Here is a 13,454-nt window from a genome sequence, read left to right as displayed (position 1 = left end):
TATGGTGACACCACAGGAAGTGGGGTCATCCCCAAAATGGGGACAGAGATAGCACTCCCCCTTTCCCACTTTACATAAAACAATGTTTTGTCATAGCAAGGGCAGTTTTAGATGGCAGACAATTTAACAAGTAAGCTCAGCAGCATACCTTGTAAAATTCTCAGACATGAATCACTTAAACACAAGGCTGTCTGTAAAAGTGTAGAAATGAAGTGATGATTTTGGCAAGCAATGAGATGGGTAATCTAGAATGTAGTATACACAACTATTATATTATAACTAATATAACTAGAAAAGCTGCAATTTCTGGGGAAATAGTTTTTTTGCCTTCTCACACACCTGGGTTCCTATGGCAACTCACTCTACAGCAAGGGCAGAGAAAAGCGGTTAAAGACAAACTGCTCCAACTTGCTCACTTCACTGGCGGTTGCCATCTCCAAACGGTTGTAGTTTACAAATTATAAATCCTTCACCGAAGAGCTTTATATTGTGAGAATCACAGGACCCAGACCTACATTTTGATGCATAGTATGCCTCTGAAATATTAACAATGAAGTCACAGTCGCAGTTTAGAAATTGCCCTTCAAATTTGAGGTGGCTAGAGTGGAGTTTCAATGAATGTCAATGGGCGATGTGAGTTGCAAACAAATGGTAATATTGTGAAAACTATTAGGACCAAGGCTTTTTAGTGGCAGCAGGGATAGTTGAACGTTTTGATATAAGATTTGTGTAGGTGGGCTTGAAAATGAGGGAGTGATGGCAGTTTAAACATCATGTCCTGATTTTTCAGCTCACACTCTAGCTTTTGTCAGCTCCCACTCTAGTTTTGAACATTCCGCCATTCATTCCTATGGGACCAATTTCACCACAAAAACGTCGATGTTTCGTGAACCGTTCAGCGAAACGTTCCACAAAGTAATAGCACACCAATCGGGAACAATCCGCACGTTTCGGTATATTACTGTCTATGTAGTGTAAAAACAGCGGGCGGAGTTAGGGTGGTAAATTTGTCTATAATAATAAGAATATATATGTGAGATAACAGTAAGCGGTCTTGCCATGCAAGAACACTTAATTATGCAATGTACAGTTCAAAGTTTGTTTAAGATTCCTACATTTTGTTATTCTGAAGATATACTGTAGCTGTTTGTTTGTCTGTGTTCATGTGCAAAATGAATGTGAATGGGAGTGATTTTATAATTATCACTCAGCTGCTAGACCTGCAGGGTTCTAATGAGGAAAGTGCTAGGGTCTGCATCCATTTAGATGTAATTTCCCCTTGGGAGTATCTCACAAAATAAGACATTTTAGTTTCAGGTGATGCAAAAAATCTGACTTGTAGTTTCATGCAGGCTTCTGGGAAAATCAATAAGCCAATCACATAAGGTGGAAATTAAATTTCTGGGTGGCATTCTGTACACCATCTGTAAACAAATTTCCTCTGGGTTGCCATATTGCATTGCATTTTCCTGAAAATGACAGAGCTGCAGAATGAAAAGGAAAAGTAATTTTTAATAACATTCAATTTCAGTATGATTTGTGTTGCAATTGTATATGCTATATTATTATTATTTTTATTTTTTTTTCCCCTACAAAAGTAGAGTTGCATTTTACAATTAGCATAAGTATGTCAGCAATGACTATGTCGAAGATTACTGCAATAAGATGATATGTCTACCTCAGTTACATAATGCTGTGAAACATAGCACCTGCTCTGGGGAAGTGAGCATGAAAAAAGAACAGAAACTAAAAATATGTTTAGGTCTTAAAGTAAACTTGTGGAAGGAGAAGCCCATGCTGGCCTCTTTCTTGAATTGATAGCTGCTTGATGACTTGGTTGACTCTCTGATTTCAGCACTTCTTGAATCACTTACCAGAAACAAGAATGAAGATCAAGAAAGCAAAAGAAATGTAATCTGTTCTTTTGTGCGTATTTATTGCAGGACTGTACTTCAATGTTTTGAAGAAGTCAGTGTGAAAAAAGGCAGCTAAAATCAGTAACAAAAAGCAAGAATCCTATCTGATAATATTTATTCCACGTCAAGTCCTGTATACAGGGTCATTTCACAGCAAAAAGTAAAATGAAAATTTGAATGCACACTTTTCTTGCTTACTAGGTTACACAATTATTACTATTTGCATTGGCGTTACCACTGGTCTCAGGAAATTGTCCTGCTGATAATTCACATTTGAACACATCCTTAAAAGGACATAACTAAGTCTTGATGATTCACAAAACTAAAACAACAAAGACAGAGTATGCTTAAAGGATAAGTTCAGCTTTCATAACATGTTACACGTTACACCCATATCCAGGGTGTAACATGTTACTAAATGAGCAGCCTCCCACTGAGCCCCCATTGTGCCAGCAGGTTCTTCTTGCATCCACTGTCAGAGTATTTTTAAAAACCCAGCTGTGCAGAGCTCCGCCCACCATTCATTTACAGAGTTCTGTGAATGGGAGAGCTACAATTACCATCAGCCATTGTAGCTAATGGCTTGTAGTTCTCAGTTAACTACCAGGGTGCCCATGAGCACTCTAGGTACTTGATTGATGTTTAATCGTTAATTCAGTAATTTCCTGCCCATGCAACATACGGGCAGACAGCTTTACTGACATTCAGCAGGAGCCTGGGATTGCACCAACAATCGGCTAATCACAGGTGCACTGCTTTACAGGCTTCTAATTAAAAAAAAAATACATGCACATTTTTTACCTGCAAAAATCTGTGCATTTATTATTTTTTAAAAAGAGAACTAATCCTTTAACAAACCTTTAAGGTAGCCATTATAGTGTTCCAAATAAAAAAGTTATCCTTCCTTCTGGTCCCAAGGACTATGATACTCTTGTGCCATCCTTGCAGTGGGTGACATCTGATGACAATAGGGATCCTTATTGATGCCCTTTTCACAAGGGTCATAAGAATAGCCAGCCAACAAACATTTCAGAGGCAGAGGTCACCATTGGTAACCTTCATGTTTACCGCATGAAAGTTTTCCTTTAAAACTAGCTGCAGACCTCCTGATACTCTTTTAGCTGAAGAGTATTGTGGATTACAGAGACAAAGAGTGCTCTATATTTAAGACTTTCCAGTTCAGAGATCTGCATCCCCCTCTACAATAAACGAATTTCTATTCATTGGAAAGGTTCATTTTCTTTTGTTGGAGTTACATTGACAAAACCTCCCCACAGCATTGGATCACATGATGTGGCAGCATTGACTGGCCACCAAGTTCACCCCACTTGACACCTATAGCCTTTTTTTTGGTTGTAGTAAAGGATAAGGTTTTTGAGAGGAAGCCCAATAAAGTGGACAAATTAAAGAAGTTCATCTTACAAGCATTTATAAACATTTATGCTAACCTGAATTTGTGTGTTACTGCATGTCACAGTGTTTTGGACAGGATCTGGGACTTCTGCAACCTTGAAGGAGGACATTTCGATCACCTAAGAGACTAAACAGTGTCACAGTGTCAGGGACAGGTTCTAAGGATGTTGCACCTAAGAAATTAAACTTGACTCAGTCAGTACTGTATAGTTACTCTTGGCCATATTGTTTTCAATACCTGTAAAGTGAAATAAAAAATAAATGAATGAAAATGAAAAATAATTAATTACAATGAAATTACAATTAAAATAAATGTCATGTTCTGATCAGCTATGCTACCAGGAGGCTTGTGTTCCTGGTAGAAAGTCTATTTTCAGAAAGGGTAGTAGGGAGTGGACAAAGACTGACCCATAAAAAACTTACATAGAAAGATAAACTAACTGGAACGGTATATGGATGCCAGTTTACAGCAATTGAGGTAGGCAACCACAAACAGGCAATATGACAGCACATACATCTACTGGGTTAGCCACCACTTACAGTGATATGAAAGGCAGATTTGTTTTTGTTTAAAAATAAAAAACATATCATACTTACATGCTCTGTGTATTGGTTTTGCACGGAGCAGCCCCGACCCTCCTTTTCTTGGGTCCCCTGCTGGTGCTTCTGGCCCCTCCCTCCTGCATAGTGCCACCATAGCAAGCAGCTTGCTATGGGTCACCTGAGCAGGCTCGCTCCCGAGCCACCACTATGTGTGTCCATTCACACTTGGAGCATGGCTTGGCGCCGCCCCCTCTTTCTCTTCATTGGCTCGTTGGATGTGATTGACAGTAACGGGAGCCAATGAGGAAGGAGAGACCCAGGAGAGCCAAGGCTCTCCTGCTTATCCCTGGATTGAGATGGGGCTCAGGTAAGAATAAAGGGGGAAGGGGCTGATGCACACAAAAGATTTTTACCTTCATGCATAGAACGCATGAAGAAAACAAAAGCCTTGAGCCTCTACAACCAGTGTAATATTGCAAATCTCAGCTAATAATGACTACCCAAGGCTTTACAAGGCACTGTGCAGATCTCAGCTAACAATGACTGCCCAATGCTTCCGTTTGATGTCACACAAATTTGCCATTGGCTTCTGCTGCTGTCAATCACATTCAGTGAGGAGGGAGCTGGGGGGTGGGGCCAAGCTACACTCTGTGTGTCTATGGACACACAGAGCCTGGCGTGGGAGCAAGCATGCACAAGTGCCCCCATAGCAAGTGGCTAAGTGGCTTGCTATAAGGCACTCAGCAGGAGGGAGAAGTGAACAGCACCAGCAGGGACCCCAGAAGAGGATGATTGGGGCTTCTCTGTGCAAAACGTTTGCACAGATCAGGTGATTATAATATGTTAGTTATTTTGAAAAAAAACTGGAGCCTTTACAATCACTTTAATCATGGTGTAAAAAAACTGAGCTTTTTTGAGATTTCAAAGTGTATATAGCAATGAAATCTCTTTTTTTGTTTTGGTATGTTAAATATAACATTGAAATTGCTTTGTTATATTTGTTTGATAAGTGCAAAAAAAACCTTGTGCCAAAAAAAAATTCTGTTGGAAATCATCTGTTCTGCTGGATGTTATCAGTTAAAATTGTTCCTAGTTCTCTGTGTAGACTACAAAATACCTCCCCGCTGTGTTATGGAGATGGGAAAGGAGGAGATGTTCTGTTTTCCTAAAACAATTTCTGTCCCAGGATAACAACGCTGCTCCTACATAGATATCACACAATGAATGAGCATTGTCACCCAAAAAAGGGAATGAAGGTAATTCCTGGGCACAGTGTAAGTGAATAATAGTAAAAAATTTAAATATGAAACAGAAAACACTGCAAGTGACTACTTTAAAATGTTTTATTTTTACCTGCAGTTTTTTTTAAGTTGTTGACATGATCTATTTAGCTTTAGAAGTCACACTAAGGACTGCCCATAGTACATCCCACAATGCAATGTGGGGCCTGAAATTCCTATTAAAAGTACTCTGCATGCACTGTGGGATGAGATGGGGATGGTCCTCACCTCCAGGGAACCGAGACAAAGAATCAGTCAACTGTAGGTTCTTCCAGGTTTTTTGCACCCTTCAATGACAATAGTGGCATCCATTAACAACTGGCGGTGCTTTTTTTATGTTTTTAAACCTAGTTGCTGGGAGCAAGGGAGGCTACAGATTTGCTGTTAATAATGAGTGTTTTAATAATTAGATAGATACATTAGCACCATAATTAATGAACTGAACAAAATATTAGCAGTTTGTACAAATTACCTGCATAGTCATAATTTTACTGAACTTTCTATTCTCTCTTCCTTTATAGAAAACGTTACAATAATTGACAAAATTCCAGACTGCATATGTGTAACATTTTCCCTCTGCCAGAGAAACTCATTTGAAAGTGCGAGAGAAACCCATTTACAGTTAAGATTAGAAGTCACAATCATGCTTGTAAATAACCTCCATGATTATTGTTATGACATTACACCAAATGTACAGAAGCAAAAAATAACAGGGAATTTTAAATATATTTTTAATGGAATGACATCACACCCATTCTGGTTAGTAATGAATTTGTATTTTACTTCAATTATTGATCTTCTGTTCAGGGTTTCTATTTAGCATTATTACTTCTTCGTGCTCAGATATCCAATGGGAAATCATTTTTAAGAAGCTTGCGATTTATGATAATAACCCTATAAGCCCTGAATATCATGCTAATGGAGGATGTAATTTTTTATGCTAATATGATTTCTGTCTTTTACTTAGCCTCTCTGATTTGAATGCCATGTATTACAGAAGAAACAATAAGTGCCCTTTCACACTGATGCATTTTTGATGCACTTTTACATTGCTTAAAACACAAGAAAAACACAATAAACGTATTTCCTTTATATCCTATGGAACTGATGCTGCATTTTGAAAAGTCCTGCATGCTGCATCTTTGGTGTGCACCAAAAATTGATCCCCCATTGAAATAAGAATGCAAGGAAAAACACACAGCAGTTGCATTTTTGGTGTACTCTTTGAGTCACATGTGTATCTTTCACAGGAGCATGCTGAGAGTCAGGCAACTGGAAAATACACTGGAAACACATATGCGTTTTTACAGGGTTTTTTGTTTTCTTCAATGGAGCAGTATGAAAGGGACTTAAAAGGGCAGGAATAGAAAGCTTGCCATCAGGCTATGCATTGGATGCCCTAGTCAGAGTGAGAGGGACTGCTGTTGTTTCTCCCCCTCTGTGATGTCAGGCACTGGAAGCAATGAAGATTTCTTCATTTCGATTTTGGTTTGTTTGTTTACAAGCGATTACTTGATGCTTATAAAGCATCTTATCAAACTGATCAGATGCTTTGGAGGGTAGAAGAGAGAACTGGGGTCTAATAGATCTATCCATAAAGAGGATCTGTTATGGCCCATGCTACCACAAGCAATGTTGTTCATCCCTTGTGATAGCAATAACGTTCAATTTAAAAATAAATAAATAAGAATAAAAATTAAAGCACCCCCACCCCCTACCTTGTGCTCAAGCACAAATGCAAATGCTCAGGTACGTCCTGCACGCATATGTAAAAGGTAATCATACCACACAAGTGAGTTATCGCCACAAATTTCATAGTGAAAACATTGAACCTCGTGTGTAACTCAAAGCTGGTGACCTGTAAAGGCTTGTAAAGAGTAATCTATGGATAATTTAATGTACAGTAGTTTGTTGATATTCCACAGTTGTAAGTAATTTTAAAGCATGACATGCTGGGTACATATTTACTATGCATTCAATAATCTTATATATTTACCCCCAAACTGGGTGTTATACTGTGTTTGTGTACACTAAGATTCAATAAAGCATGTTTTTCCTGAAAATTTAAATTTGATTACCCTCTGCGCTAATATAATGCAACATAAAATATTGCAACTGCAACCGATTTATACTACAGGTCCTCTGATTTAAAAAAAAATAATAAAAATAATTACAATAATTCTGGTGGCTTTCTGGGATTTCCCCTCACTTGCAGTGGTAGCTATGGAATAGAAATTAAAGGGAAATCTCTCCAATTAGACACAGGTTACAAAACTGCTGGGTTATACTGTATTAACCTGTCCTTTATCTAAAAGGATGAATATGCTTTTTTTTCCCTTTAAGCACATTGCTAATCGCATTTTCTAGTTGTTTGGTGGGTAGGCAATCCTGCTGCACACTGTTTTTACATTTTATCACACATAAGACATTGCAGCGTGGTACTGTGAAATAAGAAGCTAAAAAAAAACTATAGTAATACTGTAAACTGTTGTTCACTGTCCAAAGAAGCTAGTAACAAACTATAATAATAAAGTGTTGTGACACTGGCCAGTTTCTACAAAGTTGGGTGCTTTATCTTTAATTTTTGTAAGAGTAAACTATCGTATAGCTTTTAGATCTGTGTTGACTTTTACTTCCATTGTTCAACTGAGGCCCATTACTGCTGTATATAAAATCAGATGTCGCAGCCAAAACTACTTAAAAAGTCTTGTTTTTAAACCAAACTAGAAACAAAATGTAATTTAAAGGCTAGTTGTTATTCAAATCTTCCTCTCAAACTCACATTAAAATGAGGACCCCCCCCCCCCACTGTACAGTAATTAATTTTGTGGTTTATTTGTTTAACCTCCCTAGCGGTCTGATTATGTCAATATTTTTGTGCTCAAAGCGGTACATTTTTTTGCATGGAAATATGTCGTTTTCTTATTGTAGGCCTGTAATTTTTAGGAATAACTCACTGAAATCTGTCCGAACAAGAGTCTAGTAAACATCCCGGGTATGATAAAGTTTGAAACACAAAATCATAAATTATAATATAATAAATAATCATAAAAAATATTAATATAATAATACATTTAATTCAATAATATAATCAAACCAAAAACACTGAAATTTGAAATAGAGCGCCAAGTACGCACATCACTGAGCAAAGTCGCAAAATCGTTTTCAGTGTCTGATGGCGAAGTTCCCCATGAATCATTATCACTCAATTCTGCAAGTGGTTCTAATTTACTATCGCTGTTCTCTAGTTGGTCTAAAACCGCTTTTGACCTAAAGGGACGCTTTTTGGACGCCATGGACATTTCTCAGTTTCAAGACAGAAAGAACAGTAAAAATGCAGGCAGGGCACAGGACAAAGCACTAGGGACATAATGTATGTGAAATGGTTTGATACAGTAATTTTATACTATGTGATTTTAGTGTATTTAGTGAATGTCATTTTTTGACATTTTTAAATTTCCCGCCGGTTCTGTCCCCCGTACGTCCCGATGCTCGCAGGGACCGGAACCTGGAAGACGGATGCCTGCATCGGCCGGAGGAGATGGCCAGGGATGCTGCAGGGGGGACATTGCGGGAGCGAAGGACAAGGTAAGAGGGATCCCAGAGCAACGCTGCAGGGTAATCCCGAGTGTAGCTCAGGGCTACCGCTTTTGGTACTGAAAGTTAACCCCGAGCTACACTCGGGAATACCGCCAGGAGGGTAACATTACCCAAAACAGTACCCAATTCGCTGTGCCTTTGTTTCACAATACATTACCCAGAATGTAGTGTCAAGCTTTGCCCTCCATAAACTTTAATGGAGTTTAGTTTTAAGTTGGGGTTGTGTGGATTTCATGCAGAATTCAACATACCTACCCCAAATCAAAACCAGGCAGATTCCTAAATCCCTAGTGATGGAACAGGATATAACTGGATATCACAGAGACACAGGGAGGGTGGGGCAGTTAGCTGAATAGCAAATGAGTAAACTCTGGTTGAAGTTTTCATAATAATGTTCCCCAGGATTTGGGATTCCTAAGGCATTCTGCAAAAAAAATTGAATGTGCACTTGAGGAGCCTGCTATCTAAGCCAGAAGCTGGTCTGACTCATGAAAAAACCCCTAAGTGCACTTTAAATCCAGAATATTAAAGTCAACACTTTTTTTTAGCTTTGGAGAGAGCTTAGCTTTAGATAGGAGATTCACCCTCTCTATTTGTCCTGTTTACTATTATCATCGAAAGTGAAAGTAAAAGAAAATTCCATACTTTGGGTTGACAGTGGGGGCACAGTTCTTGTGACCCAAGTGACACCCTGGAATTTCCTCACTTTGGAGGGATTTCCTCTCATGTCTTGTTTAGCTATGTGACAGGAAGTGAAAAAAGCTCACCTATGGGACAGTTGCAGGTGGGGCTTAACACACCCAAGTTGGGACTCGCTAGTAGCGCTCGCTAATGACTAATTATTAGGCTGAGACTGTCACTCTGGTCAGAGTTAAAGCTGCTCTCCAGCTTATAAGCAAGTATGTTCCGCATTCGCAGTTAACCCTTCCTGTACATTTCCAATCTTTATTGTGCACATTGCACATTTGATAGCTCTATAACTTCTCCCAGTGGATGCAGCAATTCCGAGTGGGTACTGCTGAGCTTGTACTACACTCCACCAGCACAGCCACCTAACTTCCAGTTACATTACGAGACTTCATATCTTTATATGTTCCCAGGTTTCTGCACCCCAAGGAATTTCACTCTCTTTCTACTCCTCTTCAATGACTTTCCTGGCTAGGTACTTGGGACACCCTATGCTTCAATATCAGTTCCAGTATAAGGGGCACTGGTCACTAGGGAGGGAGCCAAACTCACACAACCCTTACTACCAGGCCTTTCCGTTACCCCTGCCCATTCATCAATGACTCCCCAGTGGTCAGCTGCTTAAACAACTGCCATTACTCCAGTTGCCCCTATCAATTGCAAAATAACCTATTCAACTTTCAGGAACCATTTTGGGACTTCAGAACATTTACTAGAAAATTTCTCAGCCACATGTCAATACAAAACAGTCTTCCACAGATTTTCTGCATGCGTTGGTCTAGTTGCTTCCAACCTTAAGATGCCCTGGCTCATACCTTATAGATAGTGCAAAGTCTATTAAATAAAGTCTATGAATCTGCTTTTGGTACCTAAACTGGGTACTCACCAAGGGGAGCCCAAAAATAAGAACAATGATACATGTGGCAGCAGCCCTCCATGCAATTCCCCATCCAAGGATCCAATTAGGATGCCTCCCCTTGTATTCATTGCCTGCCACAAGGGGGCAGAGCCATGAACACCCAGGCGCCAACAGCATTAACACACCATGTAGCATTAACCCCTTCTTAACTTCCGAGCAGCCAAGTAGAAAAAATAAACCCTAAACATATTTAACCAGCACAAGGCCATACAATAATGACAAAATGAGGTAGGACATTGCCAGGTATCCACCCCTGTTAGATGACTGCCTACACACAGATGGCAAAAGAACTGAAATGGGTTATAATGTTCCCTTATTCTATCCAAAATGAAAAAATGAGAAAAAAAATTGCTCTTAGTTCTACATTTACCTATACTGTAAGTATTTCTTAGAACTGGGGCACACTGTTTGCCAAGATGTACCTTTAAAGAGTCCAAGGATAAGGAAAATAAATTCATAGAAGCACTTTACAGAAGCACTGTTAAAAGTGGACAAGAAGACATTTACTCAATTCAAATCTGAAAGAGTAAACAAGGCAAGAGTGTCATTTTTTTTTTTAATAATCAGCCTCTTCCTAAGATAATTGAAGGAAATACTAGACATGTCTTAGAAATACAAACCAAAATTGTAAAATGCACCTGTGCCCTGACTGTGGACATTAAAATATCTATATATTACAGTGGCCAGTAAAAAAAAGCTTGAAGACAAGCCCTCACAGACCTTTCTAGCTGTTTATACAGTAAAGTTATTCATTTTCAAAAATCACACCAAATATGCTAAGTGGGGTTTCCTGTGTTTCTGACCAGTTTGAAATATTACTTTTATGTTCATATTAGAAGGCGGGCAGGCTCCCAAGGTCCTGCTCCCCATGGAAAATAGGTGAAGTTTCTCTGCCTGTTTTGAAATTTAAAGGTGAATTTCTCTTTACAATGTCTGGAAGTTCTGAAGTAAATGATGACTTGTTTTTAAAATGATTGTTTTACTTTTTCAGATTATGTCAATTTAGTGAGCAATATCTGGGCACAGGTTCACTATAAGGTAGGAAAATGTCTCCACCACTGGACCAGTGTGTCCTCAATTCCAATAACATTTCAGAGGATATATTAAAAAAAAAACATTAACTGCTCCTTCTTGATATTATTTAATAAATTGAAACTGGTCCTTTAGGAAAGAGGAAATAAATATATTCATTTGAAAACAAGTTGAAGAGGTTAAAGGAAAGATGGTGGCAAAAATGCTGACACTGCATTCTTACAAACTAAATAAACAATGAGCAAGATCTTGAAGTTCTTGAAATGAGTTCTTTATATAACTGGCAATTCAGTTGTTTACTCAGTTTTCAGATTATATAGTTTAAACATTCATGCCACTTACTGAACATGATCACAACTGCCTCCAGTCATGTTTTTTTGTAGGCATTTGGGATAAAAATTTCAAACATAAAAAAATGTCAAGTATCCAACATATTTCCACTATCTACAGAGCTTGAGAGGTGTTGATATACATTATATTAAGTAAGCTTTCAAAGTTCTTTAGCTGTACTCCATGGAAATGGAGTTCTTAGAAGAAACACAATGCAACCTGTTCTAGGCAGTTCTGCAAACCTATTCAGACAGAATAAAAGTCCAAAGTGCTTTATTACATGTACAAGTTTGTATGAATAACAGGTTCATCGTCAGTTTATTCGGGACTATAACATCTATTTTAACACATCACTATACAAAGAAAACAATGTATACTGCTTTCTATAGAAATCGCACCGTATAGCAAAGTATATTTCTTAGCTAATTCAGTGCATGTCAGTGTTTGTATATGTGCTCACAGTTAAGTACATTAGGCCCACCATCTCTAGTCTTTGTGATTGCACGTTAATTGTTTTTACCGTTAACTCCAGGAAAATAAAAGCACACCATCTCATGCAGGTATCTGTTCCTAAAAAAATCTTTAAAGGTATTAACTTTCCTACCTGCACCTTGTGTTTTTCAATTGCACAACAATTGCATTGTTCAGGTAGTTTCATGGTGTTATTTGTTGCTCTGTAAGCACAGTCTATAATATAAATATTTACATTCTGCTGTTAGCAGTTTTTGTGTGTGTTCGACATGTGCCTTGGCATTGCACAGATTAATGCATTACCTCTGTAGTCTAAGAACTGACATTTCCCATGAAAAAACTACATGTCCCACAATTTATACCTCTTCAGATGAACCTAATAAGTACCATATTTTCCGCTTCATAAGACGCACTTTCCCCCCCCCCAAAAAATGGGGGAAAATGTCTGTGCGTCTTATGAAGTGAATATGGAGTGGCCGGCCCGCTATTCCCCCCAGCTATCGGGATGGCTGATCGGTTTTACTGTGCAGAGGAACCTGCTCCTCAGTCATACCTGTTCTTTGGTTCAGCAGTGTTCTACTTTCACCGGCTGTCTTCTCTCCCTGGCGCCGGCATCTTCAGTATGGGCACTCAGCCTCAAGCTGTCACAGCTGGGTGCCCACTGTGCATGCACGAGAAGCGCTGCACTTTGTGAATGGCCCCATAGTATTGTGGGACCTGTCACGTGTCCCACAAGACTACGGGGAGGGAGGTGGGAGGACAACTCCAAGGAAGTGGGAGCGGGTACCTGACACTCAAAATGATTTTGCGACTTTGCTCAGTGATGTGCGAACTGGCGCTCTATTTCAAATTTCAGTGTTTTTGGTTTGATTATATTATTGAATAAATGTATTATTATATTATTATTTTTTATGATTATTTATTAAATTATAATTTAAGATTTCGTGTTTCACATTTTAACATACCTGGAATGTTTACTAGACTCTTGTTTGGGCAGATTTCAATGAGTTATTCCTAAAAATTACAGGCCTATAATAAAAAAACTACCACTTTGAGCACAGAAATATGGACATAATCAGACCGCTAGGGAGGTTAAGCTGTCCTGACTGAACTTTTGCATTTCTTTTTGCATTTTTATGTAGTTTTGGAATGCCCATGGTGACCCTTCAGTCTTCTATTTTTTAAAGTACAGGCTTTTTCTTATTAACCACTTGCTAACCACGCAATAGCTGAAAGACAGCTACAGTGCAGTTGTCCAGTTCT

Source organism: Staurois parvus, unplaced genomic scaffold (genome assembly GCF_062004578.1).
Source record: "Staurois parvus isolate SC_StPar_1 unplaced genomic scaffold, SC_StPar_1.0 ptg000548l, whole genome shotgun sequence".
NCBI classification, from domain to species: Eukaryota; Metazoa; Chordata; class Amphibia; order Anura; family Ranidae; genus Staurois; species Staurois parvus.
This window is presented reverse-complemented; position numbering follows the sequence as displayed.